Consider the following 25706-nt stretch of genomic DNA (forward strand, 5'->3'; position numbering starts at 1 on the left):
TCATAACAGCCTCTAATCCACACATGAAACCTAGGCATGTTGCACATGACAAAAGCAGAGTGTAGGGAGGTGGTATGCCCTGCCCCTATGTACCTTTCTAGGATGGTCAGAGAAATGAATCCTAATAAAGATATGCATTCCTGCTACTCAAAAATATCTTCTAATGTAGCAGTTAAGAGCAAAGACATGAACCAGACTGCTTGGGTTCAAACCCTGGCTCTTGACACTTATTAGCTGGATAAGGTACCTCATCTGTAAAATGAAAATAACCATGGTACCTACCTCATAGGGTCACTGTGGGGTTTAAAAAGGATTAGTACACCTAATCACTTAGAACAGAGCCTGGCCACAGTTAGTGTTATAAGGTTAGCTATAGTTACCACTGCTTTACTTTCTGAGAGTGAAAAAGGTATTGCTTACTATAAAACATTCATTTTTCAGTAGAGATGTGCCAGATACATAACATGTGAATATCAGCATTGGGAAAAAGTGACCCAGGATTTTAATCAAGGATATTTTCTGAAATTTAAGTTGAATGAGAATTCAACACTCTAATTTTTATACTAACACTCATGATCTGCTGTTCATTCATGACCTCACACAGGAAGTTCAATATTGCTGCAAGTATTACAAATACCAAACTGATGTTTCCTAATGTAGCGCTCTGCCCAGAATGCAGCAGGCCTCTTTTATAGCTCTGGCAGCTGGAATGAAAACTTGATTATTTCTGAGCTCCTGAAAACATGTTTGCTCTCAGCTGCAAAAGATGTGACATGAAAGGGACTCAAAACATTTCCAGCTATGTAGCTGCTCCAAGCAAGACTTGAGAGAAATGGATACCTTTAAAAAATGAGAATAAAATGTGAGGGGTACCAATGAAAAGGCCATTCTTTGCCTACAAATCCCAAATTAGGATTTGCACTATTATTATTATTATTATTATTATTATTATTATTATTATTATTATTTTAAGTAGACTCCATGCCCAGTGTGGAACCCAACGTGGGGCTTGTCATGACCCTGAGATCAAGACCTGAGCTGATACCAAGAATCGGATGCTTAACCAACTGAACCACCCAGGTGCCCCAGGACTTTCACTTTAATGCACTTTACTTGTTCACTTGTTAGATTAAAATTTTTTCTTTTAAAATCAGGTAATATTAAATGTGAGTTTTGCATTTACATCATATTTTTCTGGGCACATCTGGAAGAATGAAAGGCATATCAAACAATGCAAAGATGAAAATGTGTGCCATTTTTCTTCTTGTTAAAATAGCTTATAGAATTTTCCTGATTTGTATGTATGGAGTTGAACAACAGAAACTACCTAATCTGGTTGCTGAAGAGAATTCATGCATTCACTTACTCATTCACTCAATGAGTACAAGTGATGAATGCTCATGTGGCTGTCCATGCATTAGGAAGGGAATGTGGATGATACATCCATGATCCCTGCCCTCATGCCGTTCACAATCTAGTTACTTCACACATATTATGTCTAATATTCACAATTCTTCATGTGAGGCATTATTTCTACTTTGAAGACCAGCAGTCTAGGGTTGGGGAATGTTAAACAACTTATTGTCACATAGCTCTTAGGTGGTAGAGCTAGGATTCAAGTCCCAGTCCATTTTATTCCAAAAGCCAGGTTTATTAGATATTTTACTATATCACACTGGCTTTAAATAATAAACGTGTTCTTGAAAGTCACAGAAGTCAATGTTTTATAAAGCCCATCGCAGTTTAAGGAAGCAAGGAATATTTCTGAAAAGCAACTGCTTTTTCCTTTTTACTGTACATCAGATTTGTAGAAAACAATGAATATCAGTAGGGCTAGTATAGTTTTCAGAAGGTTAGTAAAATATAGTATTTCTATATGGTTTGAATCAGTTTTATATCAGGCAATCTTGAGCATAACTGGCAAACTTAGTATCTGCTCTGGTGGCACAAATCTGATAGTGCCACTTACTGGCCACAGGACATTGGGTGTATTACATAATGAACTTCTGTTTCTTCATCTGTAAAAACCATCACCTAACCTAGTTCATGGAGAGCTACAAAGAGTAAGTGAAGGAAAGCATAGAAAGTGCCTAACAAAAATAAATAAATAAATAAATAAATAAATAAATAAATAAATAAATAAAGTGCCTAACATTGGTCAACAAGCTCCAGCCTCTTCCCTTCCTCCCACATACAACACCCCAGCTTCTCTAACAATGGTAGTAAAGCCTATCTCTGCTTAGCGTTTACAGACAAAAAAATACTTCCAGTGGAAATGTGCCAGAGCATGAAGATCACTGATCCTGATGCCCTGCTTATGGTATAATATAAGACATAAATGAGGATTAGAAGCTTTTAGGATCCATTTCTAGATGGCTCAGGTTTAGGGTGACTGAAGAAGGGTTTGCATAGCTAATCCCTAAACCACAAGTAATCGCCCATTTATGTAAATGAGGTAAGGGTAGAGAAACACAGGAACACAGAGAATATACCTACAGACCAATGAGATTTTTTTTTTTTAAAGCAAACACATACTCATATAAACATCTTATTTGAAATTGTTATCCTGAAAGTGTACGTATTTATTTCATTCATTCATCTAAGAAATCCTGACTGCATGTCCAGTAAACTCAGGTCACTGGGTTAGCACCGGGCATGTGGGGATGAATAAAACAGCAATGCTTTGTCCCTTCAAAATCAGTTCGCATGTGGAAACAGTCACAGTATTTGTTGTTAAATAAATAATGCTAGATAATTCAGATCAGGGTAGTCTAAGCCTGAGTTTATCATAAAGCGAGTTCTGGATCCCACCAACTAGGAGAAAACATTAAAGCTACACATATCTTAGAGCATCAATACAGTCAGCAGAGAAGGTCCTTCCCAACACAATAGAAAAGTGCTTTTGGGCTATATCTGTAGCCCCGAGAGAGTGGTCTCCTGTTTCCTGAGCCTGATCACTGTTAATTATGATGATAAAAAAAGATTCTCTTTTTTTAGCCTTGGAAAAAATCTTATCCAAATAACTTTACTGAAGCTTAACATGACATTATTTATCTCTTTCAGTTTTTAAAAGTGTTCCTGATTTTTTTCTGCCAATAACCAAGCCGTCTTTCCTCACGGGGAACAACCTTGATTTCTGAAGCAGCTCTTCCCTTGACATTACTGGGGAGGTAGGCATTATTTCCCCTGAAAAGCAAACAAGGGAATAAAAACAAGGTGACTCAAAGGATGAGGAAGTATGTTTTTCTAGAGAACAAAAGATCCTTTCACAGTATGTCAAAGACTTAACTGTGAACTTTCCTGAATATAAACACTGTTCAAATGGCAAAAGGAATTTCATCTATGTCTATAAAAGGTCCTGAACAATAGTTCTTGCTGGAAGCTGCATTTGGTGGGCAAGTAAAATAATCTTTTCTTCAGATACTTTGCATACAGACCTACAAAAACTTTTTTATCGTCTCAGGAGTGATGCAATTATAATTACCTTCATAGTAGCAATAATAACACACAGATCAGAGCAATTGCTAAAGGCAAGTAATGTTGTTAGTTACAAGTAACACCATTTATGCTTTGGGTCTTCAAGAATATAAAGAAACACTTTAGGAGAAAGTTTAAAATAATAGGCTGATGCTTTCCATTTAGCATAAGAGTTTAAAACTTACAGGGCACTTGATTTTTAAAACAGATTTTGTTATGATCATAGAAGAGGATTGTTGATATTTTAAACTGACAGGAATTACAAGGTATCAGCTAAATAAAATAAATATTCAACTTTTCCTACATTAAGTTTTATCCTTCACAAACCTCCTTGTTCTAATAAATTTAAAATTGATCCTGGTAATTGTGTTTATAATATTTAACAGCTATATGCTATAAGCAAATGTATAATTATTGCAAAAAGGTCAGAGATCTTTCCTTACCTGTCTGCAGATTTTATTATGTTTTTAATTATTTAAACTAAATGGTTATTATTATTATCATTAATCCAAATTGTACCGCAGCCAACTGCTGGGGTTCTTTCTCCCACCATTACAGAAGGATTGCATAGGTTCTAGTAAATGATCTATAAGGGCTAAACCTCACAGTCAGAGGATGTTGAGCTTTTATTTTGGGTTTTCTACTTCCAAATGAGGAGTATAAAATTACAGTAAGATATTCTCCAGGACCCTTTGGTCAGGGGTGAGAGAGTGGGGGCTGGAGTTTACTGTGCCACAGAGATCAGCCTGTGTGTGACATTCCCCATTCATGCCCATGGGGATTTGCAGGGTCAGTTCTTACCAGGATCATAGAAGGAATGTGTTGTTTAGTCAGATCCTTGAGAAACGAGCTTGGTGCTTCCTCAGAGTCCTTGGGAGGGTGGAAGTGGGGGGCACTGAGGAGCTCCTGAATGATTTATTCCATGTGGAAGAAAGAAGGTATAATGTCTAGAAAAGGTGATGACATCTCCTGGAAGCCACCCCTGGTCAGAGTGGGCCTGGCACTTTTCCTGGGGGAGGAACATGTGATTTCAGGCTCTCGGAACAGACCCAGCTGGGCAGAGGAATCATGAGGTTCATGTTCTAAAAACAGTAAGAAAGAATGGTCCCTCCAATTCTCTCTTCCTCAATTCCCTTTTCTTAAGGAAAGGAAGAATCCTAAAAATACAGAACTGACTTTTCAACTTCTGTCATGAAATAAACATAATTTCAAGTAAGTCACTTAATCTTTCTGGGGCTCAGTTTACTCATCAGGAGTACCTTGTGATCTCTGAGGTTCCTAGAGTCAATAGATATCATGCATTTACTAAGCACTAATAGTTGCTCTATGATGAAATAGATTCTATGCATGGATTATCTCATGTATCTTTATAGTTCCTCTTTCAATTATCATAATTCCCATTTAATGTAGAGAAACCGAGGTTTAGAGAAGTATTGTGAGTTGCTCATAGTCACATAGCTAGTCTGTGGTGAAGCCATAATTCAAAGGCTAGTCTGTCTGATTCCAGAGCTGGTCCTTTTCGGAGTTACGCCAGATTCTCCATTCCATGATTTTCACAATAATGAACAGGTGTAGTCAATTTGTTACAAAAAGGAACCATAAAAAAAAAAAAAAAAAAAAAAGGATCCATTAGTTTTCTATGGGAAGAATAAACTAGACATAATCTACAGCTTTGGTCCTTGTGAGAGCAAAGCTTCCCTCAGCTTTTGTCTGCTATATCTCCTTTCCTAGCATCTGGCAGGGAAGAACTGTCAATTTGACTTATCAAAGACCAGGACATCCACTGGGCTACATTTTTCTGAGTGTGCAGAGTCATTGTGCATTCAATGTGTAAAAGGCTCCCTGGTAGCTCCTACTCTGGTGAAGTGAGCTGACCAGTGGTATGACTTTTCTCCATTACAGGGATCCAGCCAATCTTTTTCTTTCTTTTCTGCCTCTTCCATGCTTGCACCCAATAGGGGAGTTCAGGTTGGGGCATCCGTTGATCTAGCTTAGAGTTTAAGGGAGGAAGCAATAGACCCGTCTCAGCTTCCAGACATAAGTTTTTGCTTTCTTTGTTTTTAACTACTCCTGCACTGAAGATAGTTGGACACTGGTCCGCTTACTAATAAATGAGTACATATGCATTGGTACTGTGTGTCCCATTTGGCTAGTTTTCTTGAATTTATAGCTCCCTTGGTTTAGAATCCTGAAGAGATAAAGTATAAGCAATACGTAAGGCATTCCTTAGTCCTAGTCCAATATCTAATACCTTCAAAGTCTCAGGTTGTCCATAACAAATACAGAGACTGAACTAGTGACTTGAAAAGCTCCCACAAAGGAAAAATCCAGGCCCAGACTGTTCACCATTAAATTTTAATAAGCATTTACAGAATTAATAACTATTCTTCACAAATTCTTTGAAGAGAAAGGAACATTTTTCAACCAAGGTCAGCATAACTCTGATGCCGAAACCAGAAACAAATATCATAAGAACACTACAGATCAATACCTTTTATGAATATAGATGTAAAAATCTTCAACGAAATAATAGGAAACCTGAATCTAGCAATATATGATAAAAGGATTGCGTACTATGACCAAGTAGGCTTTACCACAGGAATGCAAGATTATCATCACGTGAAAAACGATTCATGTAATAATATACACACTAATAGAATGAAGGAAAGAAACCTACATGATCATCTTAGTAGATGCATAAAAAGCATTTGACCAAATTCAGCACTCCTTCATGTAAGAACACTCACAAACTAGGAATGGGAGGGAACTTACTCAACTTGATAAAGGGATCTACAAAAACCCCACAGCCAACATCATACTTAATGGTGAAAGACTGAGTGTTTTCCTTCTTGATGAGGTACAAGACAAGGGTGTCTGTGCCACATGTAGTCAATGTTGTACTAAAGAATCTAGCCAGGGTAGTTAGGTAAGAAACTGAAATAAACATCCAGATTGGCAAGGAAGAAATAAGACATCTCTATTTGCCAATAACATGATTTCGTATTTCTAGAAAATTCTAAGGAATCCACTAAAATATGTTAGAATTAGTAAACAAGTTCAGGAAGGTTGCAGAATACAAGACCAATAATAAAAGTCAATTGTATTTCTGTACACTAGCAATGAACAATCTGAAAATAAAATTAAGAAAACAATTCCAATTGCAATAGCATCATAAAAATATTGTAAAACATATACTCTGAAAACTATAAAATATTCTTGAAAAAAATTAAAGAAGAACTAAATAACTAGAAGCATCTTCATGTTCATGGATCAGAAGGCTTAATGCTTAGATTGTGCTATGATCTGAATGTTGCTATCTTTCCAAATTCTTATATTGAAATCTTAGTGCCTGATGTGATGGCGTTAGGAGATGAGGCTTCTGGGAGGAGCTTAGGTAATTGGAATGGAGTCCTCATGAATGAGATTACTGCTTTTATCAAAGAGGCCCCAGAGAGCTTGCTAACCCCTTCAACCAGATGAGGACACAGCGAGAAAATGCTGGCTATGAACCATGTACAGGTTTTTCACCAGAATGGTGCCTTAATCTTGGACTTGCCAGACTCCAGAATGGTTAAGAAATAGATTCAATTCAATTCCTCCCAAATCCCAGCTAGTGGGCCCCCCAACCCTGCCCTGCCAGAAATGCCAAACCGATTCTAAAATCCATATAGAAATGTAAGGGATCTGGAACAGCAAAAATAATTTTGAAAATGAAGAAAAAAGTTCAAAAGAAGAAGAAGAAGAAGAAGAAAGTTGAAGGACTCATACTTTTCAATCTTATAACTTGCCACAAAGCTACAGTAATCAAACCTATGTAGTGGTTGTCATATAGATCATTGGAATGAAATTGGTAGTCCAGGGCAGCCTGGGTGGCTCAGCGGTTCAGCGCTGCCTTCAGCCCAGGGCGTGATCCTGGAGACCCGGGATCAAATCCCGCGTTGGGCTCCCTGCATGGAGCCTGCTACTTCCTCTGCCTGTGTCTTTGCCTCTCTTTCTCTGTGTGTGTCTCTCATGAATAAATAAATAAAATCTTAAAAAAAAATTGGTAGTCCAGAAATAAACTTATACATCTATGATCAGTTAATTTTGACAAGGATGCCAAGACAATTTAATTAGGAAAGAACTGGCTTTTCTACAAGTAGTACTGGGAAAATTGTATATTTACATGTAAAAGAGAAATTGTACCCCACCTCATCCCATATACAAAAATTAACTAAAATAGATTAAAGGCCTAACTGTAAGAAACCTATAAAACTCTTAGAAGAAAATATAAGTTAGCTCTTCAAGACCTTGGATTAGGCAATGGTTTCTTTCTTTTTTTTTTTTTTTTAATTTATTTATTTATGATAGTCACAGAGAGAGAGAGAGGCAGAGACACAGGCAGAGGGAGAAGCAGGCTCCATGCACCGGGAGCCCGACGTGGGATTCGATCCCGGGTCTCCAGGATCGCCCCCTGGGCCAAAGGCAGGTGCCAAACCGCTGCGCCACCCAGGGATCCCTAGGCAATGGTTTCTTAGATATAACACCCACAGCACAAGCAATCAAAGGAAAAAGTGGATAAACTGGACTTCATCAAAATTAAAAACTTTTAAGCTCCAAAGGATTCTGGCAAGAAAGTAAAAAGACAACTAGCAAAATGGGGGGAAATAATTGCAAATCATATATATGATAATGGTCTAATATCCAGATGTATAAAGAACTCTTACAATTGAATAATAGACAACCCAATTAAAAAATGTGGAAAGGATTTAGCCATTTCTCCAAAGAAGATATACGAATGGCCGGTAAGCACATGAAAAGATGCTCAACATCTTTAATATAAGGGAAATGCAAATCAAAACCACAATGAGGTCCATTTCAGATCTACTAGGATGACTATAATAAAGACAGACAACAAGCGTTAGCAAAGATGTGGATAAACTGGAATCCTCAAAAACTGGTGGTGGGAATGTAAAATGGCGTAGCTCCTGGGAAATAGTCTGGCAGTTGCCCAAAAGGTTAAACATAAAGTTGCCGTATGATGTGGCCATTCCACTTCTAGATATGTACTCGAGAGAAATGAGAACATCTGTCCATACAAAAACTTGTACACAAATGTTTATAGCAGAATTATTTATAATAGCTAAAAAGTGGAAACAACCCATATGTCTGTGAATGAATAAACAAAATATGGTATATATACAAAATGGTAACTATTCAACAATAAAGGAGATTAAGTACAGATACATGTTACAACATGGAAAGGGGGAGAAGAGGGAATGGGCAGCAATGCCCTAATGGGTATGGAATTTCTTTTTGGAGTCAGCTTAAACCACTTAATACCATGGCTGGACATTAAGTGGTTTAACTTTGAAAATTATTTTAATTTTTTAAGTGTAATACATATCAGGATCTAGAAAAAATAAATATGAGGAAAACACAGTCCCTGGCTTCAAACACTTTAAAACCTTACAGAGAAGAATAATGCAATTTCACAAGCAAGGCAGGTTGTGAAAAGTATCATATGAAAGGCATAAGCCTAGTGGGTGGGGAGGGTTGAGGGAGGTAGAATTTGAGATGGATCTGTGAGACTGGATGGCCATGACCCACAGAAACAGGAAAGAGTGATAGAAGGGAAAGTGCCACAGATGGAAGTAGCATGAGCCTAAGTGCAGGAGGGCTGTGTTGGGAAAGAGGATGGGCTGTGTTGGGAAAGAGCCAGTAATTTAGCTTGAGGTGTAAATGGGGTGCTTCCAGGCTGGAGCATGCCATGGAGGCCCTGAACACTGGCAAGCATTGGTTGTATTTTTGGGTTAACGGTGGCTCAATTTCTGAAGGCTTCTGACCTAGAGTGATATGTTCAGAGCTACTATTTATAAAGAGTTAACTCAGTAGTTTATGTTGAATGGATTCATGTAGGAAGATTCTGGACCTTAAGCAAACTTTCATTTTTAGTCAAGGATTAGATATTGCAATGTAACACTTCCATTACTCAAGAATACAATAATAGAATGCTAGGGAATATAGGGATACTTGTATTAGATGAACAATATATGAGTTATAGTCAGGCAGAAAAATCATATTATCTGTATTTCCTGTGGGATACTTTTACTTTGTGTGTGTGTTTCTTTGCGAATAAGTTTAAGTAGAGCAGTCTTTCTGTTAATATTTTGAATATTGTTAAATTTAATATTGTTAGCATTCAATGACAAGGTTATTGCTTTTTCTTTCATACTAAAGTTATTTCTCTCAAAACGGACTTCCAACTTTATAATGTTTCCTAGTATCAAAACAGAATTCACTTCCAGTAAAAAGACGTACCAAAGCACAGAATTTTAGAGTTCAAGGAAATATACGAGAATCTTTTTTTTTAAGGGTTTTATTTATTTATTCATGAGACACACACACACACACACACAGAAAGAGAGAGAGAGAGAGAGAGAGAGGCAGAGACACAAGCAGAGGGAGAAGCAGGCTCCATGCAGGGAGCCCGACGTGGGACTCGATCCCGGTTTTCCAGGATCAGGCCCTGGGCTGAAGGCGGCGCTAAACCGCTGAGCCACCCGGGCTGCCCTAGAATCTTTTATGTACACACTCAGAAGGAAGACATTTTACCACCAGTGGTTCTTTTATTATCATACAGTAACACAATTAATTATACATTCATTTACTGATTGATTCATTAATAATTTATTAAGCTCTGGCCCTGTGTTAAGCTCCTAAGCAGATGCCTCAATGGGACATTTATTCTGCTTTTGGGGAGCCTGCCCTTCTGTCACCAGTAGTTAGAGATCGTGTGTGGCCAGGGCATAGGGACACCGAGGAAGGAGAGAGGAATTCAGCTGGGGGGTGCTCAGCCTTGAAGGGTGAGACATAGAAATGGGTGGTGGGCATTCCAGCCAGAGGACATGACAATGCATTTAGAAGAGCTGTATGGAGAGTGTTCTAGCTTTATCCTTCTCATTCTTGTTCTAAGTGGAGAACTTTGCTTTGTCACTCATAAAATACATTAAACAAAACCACTCTGGGACATGTTAGATTCTTCCCCTTCCAGTTAAGACCTACATTGTTTCTCCTAACTTAAACAGCATATAAACAAACAAACAAACAAACAAACAAAAAACCCCAAAAAACAAAAAACATTTGATATACTATGGCTTTTCTTAGAGGATATGCATATAACTTTGGAAGGAGAAACATATTTTTTTATCTCTTTCTGCCTGGATAAAATTTAGAGACATTTATGATTATTTTCCCCTTTTCCTTTCCTCTAATTTAGGTAGATTCCATTTTTCAATCTCAGGGTAGGTATACAAAAGGAGAGAAAGAAGAAGCAGATTGTCCACCTTTTTGCTTTTGTATTTTAAACCAGGGGCAGGCAAATGTTTTCTGTAAAGAACCAGGTAGTAAATATCTTAGGCTTTGTAGGCTATGATCTATGTTGCAACTATCCAGGTCTGCTCTAGTAGTGTAAAAGCAGCCATAACAAATGAATGGATGTAGCTATGTTCCAATAAAACTTTATTTAAGGACACTGAAATCTGAATTTCATACAGTTTTCATGTGTCACTAGATATTGTTCTTTGATTCTTTTTCAACCGTTAAAAATCTAAAAAACATTCTTAGCTTGTGGGCCATACAAAAACAGGTGGTGTAATTTGCCAGTTTTAAGGGCTTAATTCCATTGGGAGGACTTAAACATTTTGTAGAGCAAGTAAGGGAATTTACCAAAATAGGTAAGTAACTTCAAAAAGCTTATAAGTTAATAGGGCTTCATTTCTTGATATGGTCCTTCCTTGGTGAGAAGAAAGAGAGATCTGTGGGTCCCAGAATATTCTATCACCTCCACCCACAAAAAAATCTGAATTTCAGTCTCCTCTTGAAAATGTCCAAATTGAGCCTGCATTCTTATATGGCAACAGCTAAGTAGAGGCTTCTTTCTTAGCTGGGGGCATGACTTTCTGTTTACTTCAGACCCTTCTGGTCTGTGTCCCCCATTCAACACCTGTAAGCATTTGGTCTCCAGGGCAGAGAAAGAATGATTTTCTCCTCTACGGGTATAATCTCCATTGACATTAGTTTTCTGGCCCTAGGGAAGTCATATGGTGAAGAGGAATAAAAACATGGCCTTCTGAGTTAGATGGATCTAGGCTCAAATCTCAGTCTTGTTCATTGGTTAGGAGAGTGACCTAGGGCAAATTACTTAACCCAACCTCCAGAATAAAACAATCAAATGGTGGTTGTAATGATTATCTGAGAGAATGTACTGATTGCGGCTAGCACATCCTAAGCAGTTAATAAAAAAAGAATCACTAGTACAGAGAAGTTCCTTGATGTTTATCTTCATTTTAGGTCCTATCTTCACTACTGCCTTTTGCAGAATGGCCTAAAAGATCAGCTTACAATTTATCTCATTTTATAGATCAAGAAATTAAGGTCCAGAGAGATAGCATGACTGGTTAAAGCCACGGATGAGTGGTGGAAGCAGCAAGAGGATCTAGATCTCTTAATTGACCTGAGAAAATTCCTGTGTACACACAAGCTCACTAAAAGTTCTAAATTCTTCTCGTAAAAGCTTTTCATTTAATAGTTAAAAGATCTTCAAATGGAAAGAACATTGACTCAAGTCTTCTGGTTACCCTGACTATACTTTTTAATCATAACTTCCAATATAGTGAAATGACAAGTTATTAGTTATTGAAGTTCTGTTAGTTGTTGAAATTATCTGAAATATTTCTGTTCTAAGCTCACAGACACCCTCATGTGGTCAGTAGAAATCCTAATTCCAGCCAAATGAATAAGAAAAATCTGAAGCTACTTAACGATCAAGGATAGCAAGATGGATAGATAAGCATCAAAAACAATAATAAAGTCAGTATAATAATATTATTTTAGGCCTTGGCCAATGGCCAGATGAAATATTATTTATCTCTCTCTGACCAAATCTTTAATGAGACTGTAAGATTATAATGGATACTTTTTTAGGCCTTGTTCACAACCCAACTCTGCTATAATAAAGAAAAATATTCAACATATATGGTGGCTACATTATCTCACATCTCTGTAGAGTTTCCTTCAATATATATAATTATGAATGACAAAGCATTCTGGGATTCTCTGACTAAAACTGGTATGTGTAGGTAGTTCAACCTGAAGGTTCTGCTAAAATGTCTCCCGTCAAAGTAAGTACAACTAAATTAATTGGAGTAAAAGTGCTAGAGCACAATTAGAGAGAAGCTGATGAGCTGCAAATATTCAAGTTGCTCTGGACATTCATTCAAGAGGGTAGGTTAATTTGGTGAGTTGGTTGAATGGAAGTACTTTAGAATGCTTCTTTTCTATTAACAGGTTGATGATGATCTAAGTCAACAGGCAGTACCCAAAGAAACTGCACAAAGAAATAGTATTCATACCTGGACAGAAAATCAGAGACAAAAGTAATTGGCTTGATTTTTTTGTGCCACAAATTAAAGAAGTACTAAAAAATGATGACAGGCATGTCAAAAGGACAAAGAACTGGCTTGAAGGAGTTCCCACTGGCTAAATCTGGAACAATCTGAACATTAAAATAAGATTGGCAAGAGTTATAACCTGTTAAATAAGATAGAAATCCATGAGATAATACTAACAAAAAACAAAGTGTGGGGGGGTGCTGCCTGAGTGGTACAGTGGTTAAGTGTCTGCCTTTGGCTCAGGTCATGATCCCAATGTCGGGCTCCTTCCTCAGCAGGGAGCCTGCTTCTCCCACTCCTCCCTGCTTGTGCTCTCTCCCACTCTTTCTCTCTTGAAAGAGAGAGCTTTCTCAAATAAATAAATATAATCTTAAAGGAAAAAAAAAAAGAAAAACAGAAAACTCCCCAAGGGATAAGAAAGGTGTATCCTTCCTTATCTTAGAATACCAACTGATAAATGCAGGATGACTGATGAAATTGGGAAAAATCATTGTTTGGCAACCATAGGAGTAATAATTGATTCAAACAAGAATCTCTGATGGATGGTAAAATTAGTGAAAGTTTGAGGAGACATAGATATTCACATAGTCTCAAAATGTATGCCCATAAAAGACATATATTAGTTATAAAAGGAGAAAATATTAGCTTCATTCATAGTGGAGAAAAACAGTGGAGATAGAGAATACTTTAACCAGATGTTCGAAGTTAACATCACCAGTCATGGGACAAACGAACACTCTGTGCCACCTAACAGGACACACTGAGAAAAACACAGCATCACTTCTGTGATATTTCTGCCACAGATGTATAAACTAAATCTCAAAGTGAGAAAACATTAGCTAAACCCAAATAGAGGGATATTTTTACACAAGAATTAGGCTATGCTCTTCAAAAATGTCATGGTCATGAAAGCCAAGGAAAGGATGGGAAACCATTCTGGATTGAAAGACAACACATGATCTCTTTGTCTCTTTGTGCTAAAAAGGATGCTATTGGGACATGTGAAATTTGAATAAGTTCTGTGGATTAAACATTGATGATGTCTGGTTGCCGACTTCCTGATTTTGAGGTCTGTATTGTGGTTATGTAGGAAAGTGCTTTTGTTTTGAGTTAATACTCACTGAAGCGTTTAGAGGCAATGAGGTATCATGTCTATGGCTTACTTTCAAGTGGTTCATGGAAACAAAATATATAGAGAGAAAGATAAACAAAAAGTTTTAAAACATAATTAGATTTGGTGAGGAAAATAAAAAATTAAATTATCTGTTTATACCTGAAGACAGGAAATTACAAATAGGCTTGGGTTTAATGTTCTAAGGGGGAATGTTTTTCCTTTTTATTGTTTTTATCAGCAGTTGTCCTTCATGAACAATATATTCCTTTCAAACTCACCAAAGTTTAGAAGAGACAGTAAAAAACTCAGAGTGGAAGAGTCAAGGCCTGTTCTGTAAAAGATACTCTGTTTTATATATATGTGTGTGTATACATATATATATGTATGTAAATTATATATCTCATATATTTTTATAAACATATCTATCTATCTAAGTATTTCTCGAGCTGAATGAGAAGGAGAATTATATTCAGAAGCTTGAAGTCTGTTTAATTTTGAGAGTGGTTAGGTTAGAAGCTTATCCCTATCATCAAGCCAGAGTGATGCGTAGCTAATTTTTAAACTTCTAAGTAATTATGGGCCATGGGATAGGAAAAAACATCGTACTTTAGTACTAAGAGAGCCATAGTAACTATAACAGGTTCTATTTATTGCTGTGAAACAGTTCTTACATATTTGTTGGGAGGTCTACGGGTTAACTCAAAGCAGATTTAGAACACATGAATTTGTTTCTGATATTATGTCAGGGTTTCCCCTTTCTGGGCAATGACTTATATATGTAAATATGATGGCAGAGTGGTTGAGGTAATGACTCACAGTCAAATGCGGCACTTTCCCCTTTGGCTAGCACAAAACCTAGTTACGCTTAGACTTCCTGACCAGAGCTCTAGAGATGTCATCGCTCTTTGTGGAAAGGATTATTCAACCCATACCAGCACTGTGAAATGCAAGGCCTTTAACGGCATTGTGTTCACTTCCTTTTTTTTTTTTTTTTCACTTCCTAAAACAGGAATACCTAAGTGAAAAAAAAAATAATGAAAATTATCCAATATTGGTAAGTTCTTTGCACTAGGAGAAAAACCCACCATAATACCATCAGAGGGCTGTCAAAAAAAGACTTGACCATTTCATTCAGAACCCTCGCAACTGGAAAGTCTCATAAGACAATTGTAACTAGAATATTTATTTCTGCCCTACTTGTGCTTAGAAAACCAAGCATATATTTCTGAGGTATTCACTCTAGGAATTAAATGGAAGATGAAATTAATGAATGCTATGGATCAACGACTGGCCTAATTATCTTCATATTGCATTTGCTAAGCATCATGTTTCATGAATGTCATGCTGAGTGCAAAACAAAATAAATCTGACAATAGTTCTGGCCTTCAGGGAGCCCTAGCCTAGGGAGGTCATTAGTTGTCACTACCAAGGGGGTGGCTCTAGCTGTCAAAACTGCCAAAAAGAAAAAAAAAAAATCACAGGTTCAAGTCTTTTGCTTATTCAGTATTTCTTTAGAGCTATTTCCCCTATTCCCAATTCCTAATTTTGTGGTTTGGATGGGACCAATAGAGTCCTTGCTCATTCCAAACTCTAGGAGTGAGGACATGACCTAGGTCTGACCAATTAAGAGTATTTCATCTCTTTGGTCGCAGTGATTGGTTCCGGATGGGCTTGTGACCCCACAGGCCTATTGGACTATCCCTGGAGACTTCTGCTGAAATTACTGGCAGAGACATGCCCCTTTGGCTGGAATTGCCAACTATGAGAACCATGTGTTGCCTAGCGCTGGGAGGAGGGCTATCTTTGCCACTAGATGGAGAAAAGGTTTTGTAACAATGAAGCAACTCCAGGAAAAAGAGCCAAGAGGAAAGAAACTAAGTCACATGACATATGTTGAGCCCTTGGTTTGAGCTGTGCCTAAGGCCTGGAGACTTCTTGGTTACATGAGCCAATAAATTCCCTTTTGTAGTTTATGTCAATGTGAGCTGAATTTTTGTCACGTTTAATGCTCTATGTAAACATTTTCATACCTTTTCCATAATAAATCTAGAATCACATGAAATAATAGGTCCTCTCTTCAAAGGTATAGGGATAGGTTATTCTTTTAACTGTCAACCCTAGATTTATTCCAGATTTATTCTCTGAAATCATAAATGCCATGCAACGTGGCTATATCTTGACCTGAGTCAGGTTCAGGATTAGCAATGAAGGTCTTGTACACTATCATATTTTTCCTCTTTGATGACCTCCAGCAGTTCCTAGCCACAGGGAGCCTAGAGCAGCCTAGTTTCTACTATTCAGGTAACTCCTTACTGCACCACTCCCCAAAAGGTGCCCCTTGCTTTTAGTTAAGTTTGTCTTACAATTTGCTACAGATATGCCTAACCAGACTAACATCCTTTCAATCGCTTTTAAAAATGTCCTGTGTCCACAAGACTGTGCTGATACTAAATTGCACCCTGTCTTCTGAAGTCCCCCAGCCTGTGGGTTTCTGGTGGTCACAGACCTGGCTCTTACTGCTGCCCCTGCTCTGGTATATCTTCCACTATCTCTTTGGGATACTTGGTGTTCAACCTGGATTTGCCCTGTGGGCTTGCATCACACTGGCTATGCTTGCATCACACTGGCTATGATGTTTGCTGACTCTTCTGGTTTCTGTGCCAGGTCACTCCTGGATTTGTTGTGATCCAAGCCTATGGCACAATTCATCCTCTTATTAAGGAAACACACAGTACTCATTTGTATCCATGCCTGTGGTCATGATTTTTGGAATGCCTGGAATGCTCTGACCTCTCATTTTGAACTATCTAAAGACAAAATAAAAGTTCAACCTAAGCCCCATCTCCTTCACTTATAAATTTTGTCTGAATACATACTTCTCTTCTGAACTACTGTATGGCACAGGGCCCAAACTCCCCAATATACATTGAACTACACATTGCTTTGTACTACGTCCTGCTGTTTCATGACTATCAGCCTCATCTCCCCAGTCACATAGTATAAACTCCCTGAGGGTAAAAACCATGCCTCATATTTCAGTATTTCCCCATCTCCCCATAGGTCCTATATTGGTGGGTACAGAGTAAGTGCTCTATAAGAACATTCTGGATGGCTGGTTTCCAAGGGACTCAAATATCTATTGTTTGTCCATAATTTCCATAATTCAGTAGATGACCCCCGGCCGGCCCATCTCACAAAGAAACTCTACAGCTTGGATCACTACCATCTCCCTAGGAGATTATGGTTTGTTGACTTTCCTGAAGGCAGGTGTAGAATATATACACTGTTTCATGAAAATCAACTAGAAATAGAGGGTGGGGTTGAGGGGAACCAACAGAATTTTTAAGGGACTGAGATTCAACTAGTAGAGCCATTAGATTATACATACAATGACATGACAGGAAAACTTCCTCATCAAAAAAAAAGTATTTAGAATGGCAAATATGTAATTATATTTGGATCTACAGGCATCAATTGTTGCTTGAAATATGTGGCTGGAAGGCCATTCATTACCACATATTGAGATTATACTTAAAAGTTTTCACTGTACTTATATGCAGACAATTACTGATAAATCAATTAATTTAAAAATGCAGTGACAGTTTTTTTGTAGGTACACAAATATGGCTGAAATAAGATTGATACTTGAGTGGTTAAATAAAATCATGAGAACACAGCACTTTGGAAAAGAAAAGTAACTTCTAAGTGAATAAGATGCCAGCTTCCTCTGGGACAGACCAGCTAGTCTAGTTCCTCTGGCTTTTGGGTCCCAGCCAGTTTTCTGCTCTGCCCTGCAGCTTGAAGGCTTCACACTCCCACTCCAGAAATAGTGCACATTTCTCTATGGGATCCAGTGCTTTTAGCAGTTTTCTGATGGAAGCAGAGAATATTGATAGCTCTGTTGTTAGGCTATAGATCATGGGGGACATATATGGACTGTGCGCTGCCTGGAAAGTGAGCAGAAGTCCATGGGAGAACACCCATTTTCCTGCCTCTGTCTTCCTATCAGCAAGTCCTACAGAGGTTCACATGAAACTGGTTCTAGAAAGTCATTTTAACCCCCTACTGGGCCTTGTGTCTTTTAACTTGTCAACTTTTAAATGTGTTACAGAAATAGGAGACAAGACATTGAATTAATGCAGCTGACTTGAGTATGCCAAATACTAGCAAATCAATGTCCAACCCCTCCTATAGAGTTTATTTTTGCTACCACTCCCCCGCCCCCATAAGCATTTGTTTGTTTGGTTGTTTTTTTAATTCCAGTATAGTTAACATGCAGTCTTATTTTAGTTTCAGGTATACAATATAGTGGGGTTCAACACTTTTATATCTGACTCAGTGCTCAATTTCCAAGACATCTTTCCTGTTCTTTGAAGGTTCCTATGTTAAATAGCATCACGTTTCTGTTTTATGACTAACATATTTTCTTTTACTTCTCTGAGAATATCAATTGTCACTTTGTGAAATGTTCTTTCTCCATCACATTTGTTTTCTCTGTTCATTTGTCTTGATTTCCACTATTTTTGTATAGAAGGCTATCCAATAATATTTAAGAATAAGGCATTACAAAGTGGGCTGAAAAGTTTTTGCACAAAGGTAGGTCTTGATAATAAGTGGGTCTTCTTGTAAGGTTACTAGGGAGAAACTTGCAAATGTTAGCATCAGAAAGGTTTTTCTCTTGGACATGTCAGTTTCCAGAAAGGGGATTTTTCTACTCTTCTGCTCAAAGTGTATAAATGTGGATGCCAGCGTCATAGGGATCTAAATAAGAAAAGCAGACTTCCGCTTTATCTTCTTGTTTTCTATATGATCTCACTCTTGTCCCACATTATACAAATCTCCATTATAGCTCCTGTTTTTGATCAATCTATAGAAGAGCCAGTGGCCCAGGTGCATAAGATGGAGAAGAAAATCTGGATATCTAAATGGTCCCTATATAGACTTCCAGTTAATCTTCCAATTTTTGGTGCCACCCTGCACTCCAACCTTCAGAGGTACATGGTGCCTGATGTCCTAATGCTTTGTGGTTTCTGCAGAGTACAGCAGCTTGTGCCTTACTGGAGGAATGGGTTTTAGTTCTCTAGTTAATAACTCAGTTACTACCCACCCATTTATTTTCCATCCTAAGTGTCAGTGTGTTTCTAGTTCTCTTTGTCCATGTGGGTACTTTTTTTGATCCTTTATTGTTCTTTTACTAAGATTTTTGGCGAGAGACAAAACCAATCACATGCATTTGATTTATCAGAAGTCCCTTCCCCATTTCCTGAAAAACTGGGTTCAGGGATTATTTTGCCTTGGAACTCCTTCCAAAGAGACAGTCAAATTTTTCTGTGCTGTCTTCTGATCCTTTGATCACGCTCCTATCGGTTTATTTACCATATCACACTACAATTTATTTGGTTATAGCTCTGCTTGACCTTAAGTTCCCTGGGTCTGTATCTGTATCCTATTTATTTCTTTCTCCTAGCAATTGTGGGTGCTCAGCAAATGTTAACTAAAGAAATGAAAGAATGGTTCAAATTGTTTTAAGAAGAGAGGTTAGAGATGGTACCTGTGGCCTGCCCTTTTGAGGAAATAGAAAATAAAAAAAGAGACATTTTTAGAATGTTAGAAGGAGAGACAATAGAGTACTACTGCATATGGAAAAACTAAGACAACTCCAAATTTGACTTGCTCTTTTTAGTGTTCTTAGGACTCAGGCTACAGATGATGTATATTTTGCTGTGTGTTTTTTGGTCCTGTTCTAATTTGTCTTTTGAATAAGGCTAAACATTATAATCCTCTGCTGACAATTGTCCTATCATTGATTTCCTGCTTTTCTTCAAGCTGACAGGTTTAGGCACAGACCATTTTTTTAATTCCTTTTTTGGGCCTGACAAAACTTTTCCTAAACAGGATTATAAACAAACCTCACATCTTATAACACTAAGATAGATGATGAATTATGTAACTCATTGGGTCATGATATAATATTAGTTGTTTGGGGGAACACTGCTTCTTTTTAATTTGGCTTTGTTTCCATATAAGCATTAAAGAATTCAATGGCCCAATATTACCTAAATTCTAAGTTCCTAAGTTTTATTTGTTTACTGAGCACTCCATGCCAGATATTAATACATTTCATTCTTAACACAACTTTGCAAGGTACAATGGTATTGTCTTTATATATAAGTGGAAAGTAGAGCCAATAGGCTATACTGCTTATGAATAAAATTACAATTTAATTTATAGATGTGACAGCAAGGCTTTATTTCTATAGCCATTGTGATGTGGTGCTTATACAGAATTATACACATAATGGGCTCAGAATCATAAAAATTCCAGAACCATTGCTTGCCAACATATTCAATCCATTTGACATCTCAATTTATAACTGATATATTATAGAATTAATTTATTTTCCTTACATACTGAAAATATTGCTAAGATTACTTCTTTACTTGCTGATCATATTGTTAAATAGTATGCATTGGGGATACAGTACCATATGGAATAATAATCTTAAGGTCTGTCACGAAAGAAAGGAATTGAAATAGTTCTGTTGCTTCTGATTTAAAAAGCAATTTCCTAAGGTTAGGTCTTTTCTACAATGAGAAAGTGAGATGATATTTCTGTTTTTATATTAGTTTAAGACATTATAATGCCCTCAATTATTGTAATTTATAGGATTATTATTTTTGTTGGATATGCACAAAAGGTTAATGAAAACTCATGGCCTCCCTGAAAGTCATAAGCTTGTTGATTTGCTGGTCTTAGTGGGGTGGTTGCTCATTTAATGTTAGTTATATTTAGCAATTACTGACAAAGTTGTGATCTAATGGAGGCACTGCTTCTGGAGGAATGTAAAAATTAACTGGTAATTTCCTTCAGAAATGGTGTTTATAAGAAAGGAGGCTTGTACTCATGAACCCATGAGTGTCATCCTACTTGAGTGCAGACTTCATTCCAATTCTCTGCTCAGACTGAATTCCTGGTTCAAAAGAGCATTGTCAATCTATAAATGGAACAACTACATGTGTCAACATTTCCTAGGGATAACATGATACCATCTCACCTGTGTTCTTAGTACTTCTTTCTTTTTTCTGCTTTCTTTCTCTCTCACTCACATTTTTATGGTCTGATTTCTGGAAGACCTTGCAGTTAGGTAACTGTGATAATTCTCCTTAGAGAGTTAAAGGTTTAATCAAGCCAGTGGTATCCTGGAGCTTGACTGTACCATTTTTGTGAGAGATGGCTGCTAAATACTTAGACATTTAGCAAGTAAATTGTTAACTTTTGGCAGCTTGAAAGCAGCTATGGAGGGAGTATTTACACCATGGAAACTGGCAAATGTTATAAACGGCTCCACCCTCACCTCCCCAGAGAGCTGGTCTATCAGCACATCACTGGGTGTTCCACTCCCCCAGCCATCTTGCATTTTCATTAGAAACTTTATTCAAATCTGGAAGTCTTATTCAAAATCTAGATTCAAAATGAATTTCTATGGATGGGAGTTTCTTAACAGGAATAAACATGGGAAAATCATTAGAGGCATTGCTCAAATGTTAACATAGGCAAATGGCTAGACCATCTTGCTGAAAATGAGCTCTATTCACATATTGCTAGGAGATATGTGGGAAATTATACATTTGTTTAAAAAGCATTACTGTTTCAGGCCAAAGATACATGTACATGGGATAATTCTACAAAGTATGGATTGTTCTATAATAATGACCCACTGAATTAGGCTGTTAAGTATTTTTAGAGTTCCCGGCCAAGGTGAAGAATGAAGTACAAGAGTAAGCTATGAACTATCCTCCTTAAAAAGAAAAAGAATTGCAAACCCCCTCAGAGCATGTGGAGAGAACAGTCTGTATACTGTAAAACTAAATGTACTAATAGAGGTCCAATGAAATGATCTAGTGCTTTCTAAAACTAGAAGCAGGACTTTCCATCTTACTGAGATCTTAAAAAAAAAAAAAAAAACAAAAAACAAAACCAAAAACCCCGTTGAGCTAGTAGTTAAAGAGAAGGCCAGGATTATTTACTAAAGTACAGCAATCTACCTTGACTCATAATCCTAGAATATCTTCTTTAAAAGGGGAAAAGAAAAAAAAAAATAAAAGGGGAAAAGGATTAGTGGTGTTTAATATAAATTAGCTATCTTTTCTATGTATTTGTTTTATGCCTCTACTGTGCATCTACTGTGTACTAGGCACTATCTTCACTGTAAGAATGAGTAAGTGCCAGTCCCATGATGTGTTTCAAAGATTCTAACCATTTAAAAAGTATACAGGTAAATAAGTACTATTCGAAGGCTTCAAAGAGATTCCACCAGTAATACACAGAGTATTTACTTTCTAATTAGTTTATTTTAATTAGACAACATTTGAAAGCTATAATCTTTTAGCTTTTGTACTCCCACAAGAATAATCATCAGGAGCTTTTTAGAGAAGATGATTTCTGAAGAAAACTGGGGTGTAGCTTAAATAGTCTTCTTGGGATGAATCCAAATATAACTAAATAAAAATATGAAAAATATGCTTTATAAAGAACATAATGAAGCACGGTCAGAAAAATTTTTACTTATAATTAACACATGCTTCTGAAAATATGGAGTCTAAAGGTAATAAATATGAATTCTTTTTTTAAAAAAAAGATTTTGAGAGAGAGAGAGCATGAGAGCAGGAGGAGGGGTAGAGGGAGAGGGAGAAGCAGATTCCCCACTGAGCAGGGAGTCCAAAGTGGGGCTCCATCCCAGGACCCTGGGATCATGACCTGAGCTGAAGGCAGAAGCTTACCTGACAGCCACCTAGGTGCCCCATAAATATAAATTCTTAATCATGGGCTTTTAGAACTACCAAGTTACACTGACACTATGAGTTTGTTGTTATAGCTGTTTGCTGTAAGAAAAACACATGTTCCTATCAAAGCATGTAAAATTAATGAGCACATTTTGTATGCAGAGCTCAATAAATATTCTTCTTGCAAACTGTGCTCCTAAAAGAAAACTATCAGTGAATTCATAGGCAAAACCAAAAATTCGAGCAACAATGGCTTCTGAACTGTAGCAAGATATAAAGGATAGTGTTAAAGTATGTAACTGACATAGTTTATCTAAGTATGAACAGTTCTTTTGCTACCACGCAGAAGAGTCAGGGAAAAAAGTGGGTCAATAAGTAAGGCATGGCATGGCCGGTAGTGTGCCCAGCCTTCACTGCTGCCCGAAAGGAGCACCTTGTGACCAAGAGGAACCACACAAGACAGGCGTGTGTAAACCTCCCATGCCAGCAGGCCTGGGGATGCCTTTCAACTACTGAAGTGCAAAGCAAGCCTTTTAAATTTCTTGATGTAAAATAAGTCCATTTCACCACTAGATGGAGATCGGGTTACTCTGCCAGGAACAGGGAAAGCGACTGGCATTCAGCCAGTGATAAGGATGGTACTGAGAACATACTCTTTTCTCAATATTTCTAAGAAAGGCGTTTTTCCAGCTCCAAAACCAGGAGTAGACATATGCTGAATAAAGGGCCCATAAAGGAGGAATAGATTGAAGGATTGCACCTTATGGGGAGTGTAAAAAAGACACATTTTTGCTTGTTATTACTGTTGCTCCATAATGATTCCTATTTAGATTTGGTTGTATAAACTACTTGTAAATAATAACATGAGCTGGTCTAAGTAAAAACAATTAAATATACCATCTCATTATTTATCAAGCAGAGAGAAGAGGAGAGATGTGACCAAGAGCTAAAGCAATGGCAGACCATTTGGGCAATGAATCCTGTCTGTTTAGACAATAAAGATGCATGCTCACAGTCTGCTTCTTGGTTTGAGTATGAACATAAATACAAATTTCACTATCAACCAAGATGGATTAAGGAACATCAGGATGAAGGGAGAAGGTAGGATAACATCTGTTCTAATTTTCCAAATGAAACTAATATCCAATTCTCAAATGTAGAACTTTATTTCTAAATAAGTCTTGTTTCTATTACAACTGAACTTTGAACTGGAGACATAAAGTTATATATTTCCTGGAAGATGTTTGGTCTGGGAAGGATCAGATGTTGCCATGCACACTGTAGCCAAATATTTTGATTACTTTTGAGATGTTAGATAATACATTTCTAACTTCATAACTATGGATATTCACTCAATAAATATGGATTCGGTTACATAAAAACAAATGAATAATCTGTGACAGTTTAAAAGAACAATTCCATTTTTTCATTGAATGGGTTCAATGGCTGATGTAATTTAGTATATGTGAGTGTGAGCAGACACAAGCATATTAATTGCCTACTGTGGATCAATCCTTACGCTAGGAGCTGAGAACAGGAAGGTGAACAAGAGTCGGAGAAGTTACTGGGAAGAGAAAAGAATATGGCTAAAACACAAACAGGGGTTAACTTTTGCAGCAGTCAAAACCAGTTATGAAAATCATGAGTAAAATTCCTTCTTAAAGTTCTGTTGTGGAAGAAAGTTAATTTAGGCCACAATCTTGACCATAGGAAAAATATGACCTTTCATCTCTATGACACATGAGAAATTGAAATGAAATATAAGAAATACAATAATTTTTACTCTTTGGCTTCAATCACTGTAATGAAAAGAATCACTTAATTCAAAGGAAGCAGAAACTAATGTTTAGAATAATAAGAGAATCAAAACCATGGTTAATTAATTTTCTAATTACTGTTATGGATAGTGACCAACATTCAGTCTGTTGCTTTGATAGATTCACTGGACTTAATGAGATGTTTATTTTTGAGCAATACATTTGTTTTAGCTTAATTAAATTAATATATTCATACCCTTTCAAAAGAAGTTGAGGTTGCTTGCCTATGTTGGTTTACGATCCTCAAAATGTTCCTATAAGCTTTTAAGAATCTAAGAGAAGGGATCCCTGGGTGGCGCAGCAGTTTAGCGCCTGTCTTTGGCCCAGGGCGTGATCCTGGAGACCCGGGATGGAATCCCACGTTGGGCTCCCGGTGCATGGAGCCTGCTTCTCCCTCTCCCTGTGTCTCTGCCTCTCTCTCTCTCTCTGTGTGACTATCATAAATAAATAAAAATTAAAAAAAAAAAAAGAATCTAAGAGAAATATGTATTACTCATTCATAAATCTATACATTTCTCCCCTAAGGGAAATCACAAAAATAACCATGTAAAATAGTAATTATCAATCAGGTATCAGTGGAATAGTTGGTAGAAATTTTTTGTCTTGCTACTTGGCTCTTTACAGAGCAGCACAGCTGGCAGGAACCTACTTTTCTTTCCTACCTTGCTGTATAAAAATGAAATGTACACAGCCACATTTTCTTCTGAAGATTAACATAAATCAATAACAAATAAATCCTTTTATGATATGCTTCAGTACTTATGGGCACACAGCTTTCCTTGTTGTTCACATGAGTTCTAGACAGCAACCAGATTAGCTGGTGGCTGAGTCATTTCTGGAGTTTTCCTCTCACCTTGGTGCCCTGCTTCCACATTTCTTTCCAGCGCATGGTTGGGTCTACTTCTCACTACCACTAAGTTTGTATTATCGGGACCTATACGGAAGTTGGTAAAGACACACCTCTACTGGATGCGTCATTTGCTTATCTTATCTAGTCTATAGGCTTTGGCCTTAGGGTAATGGGCTGCATTTTATATCAGTATTTCTGCTTCCTTGGTAGCATGTAGAGAGATGCTGAAGATGA

At 37.3% G+C, this 25706-nt stretch overlaps 1 protein-coding gene across 4 annotated transcripts in view; it reads right to left on the reverse strand.

Annotated features, from left to right (window-relative positions):
- The window catches only part of VWA8 (von Willebrand factor A domain containing 8), a 353412-nt gene that overhangs the window by 68564 nt on the left and 259142 nt on the right, over positions 1-25706 (reverse strand). The gene's annotated exons all lie outside the window — the stretch shown is intronic.

This window comes from Canis lupus, chromosome 17, assembly GCF_048164855.1.
Source record: "Canis lupus baileyi chromosome 17, mCanLup2.hap1, whole genome shotgun sequence".
Classification (NCBI taxonomy): Eukaryota; Metazoa; Chordata; class Mammalia; order Carnivora; family Canidae; genus Canis; species Canis lupus.